The sequence below is a fragment of the Bombina bombina genome, chromosome 4, assembly GCF_027579735.1.
Source record: "Bombina bombina isolate aBomBom1 chromosome 4, aBomBom1.pri, whole genome shotgun sequence".
Classification (NCBI taxonomy): Eukaryota; Metazoa; Chordata; class Amphibia; order Anura; family Bombinatoridae; genus Bombina; species Bombina bombina.
In genome coordinates, this window is record NC_069502.1 from 753,359,920 (window position 1) to 753,360,712 (window position 793).

Below are 793 nucleotides of genomic sequence, written 5' to 3' on the forward strand. Positions count from 1 at the left end.
CTGCATAACGTTTTCAGGACTGCATGATGAACCAGAAAAAAAAAGATGTGAATTAAAAAGAGGGGGGGGGGGGTGGAATTACTGCTTCATTAGATTTGTAAGAAGTAAAAACAAACCATTGCAGACCAGATTTTGTTACATGGGGGGAATTGCAGCCAGTATGTGTCAGTCAAGGTGTGCTGTGCAACACACCACATGCTATTGCAGATCCCAGCCCTTCTCACTATGCTAGGCAGCAAAGCACAGGAGGAGGGGGGAAGCTAAACCTCTTTTGCAATTTATTCCAGGAGAGGAGAAGCAGCAAGAAGGATCCTTTGCAAGACCTAGGTGCCTTTTATAAAGCAGCCTCCCCCTTTTTTTAAGACCTGCCAGGCACAAGCTTAGAGAATGAAACAAGGATTTTACAGCATTGCAATGCTCCTCCCAGACACAGGATATTCTGAATCATGTACATGCAGTATTGAATGGTAGACACTGTAGGGAGATGCATGGAACCTTTTAACTACCCACACTTGTATTTTTTTGGCGTGTGAAGGAATCAGAACGGTTTTGGCACTGTCAGATGTGCTTGGATGTCCTATCTCATTCATACAACCCTGAGTGTTGCTGGATATTGTCCTGGCTAAGGTGAAATATGATAATTCAGTGGATGTTGTGAATTGTAGCTTTGCAGAAGAGGCGGCTGCAGCAGGGGTAACAGGAGGTGAAAATGACCGGGTTGTATCAGAGATTTGTGTGAACTGGTGGCAATCGAGGGGAAAACAGGAGTTTAATTCATTTCTCAAGGTTGCAT

At 44.3% G+C, this 793-nt stretch overlaps 1 protein-coding gene across 1 annotated transcript in view; it reads left to right on the forward strand.

Annotated features, from left to right (window-relative positions):
* The first annotated feature begins 304 nt into the window (after window positions 1-304).
* KIF26B (kinesin family member 26B) overlaps window positions 305-793 on the forward strand; it is a 559,622-nt gene continuing 559,133 nt past the window's right edge. Inside the window, exon 1 of the mRNA XM_053711042.1 lies at window positions 305-793. This exon is cut by the window's right edge and continues 190 nt beyond it. The gene's annotated coding sequence lies outside the window, so the exon portion shown is untranslated.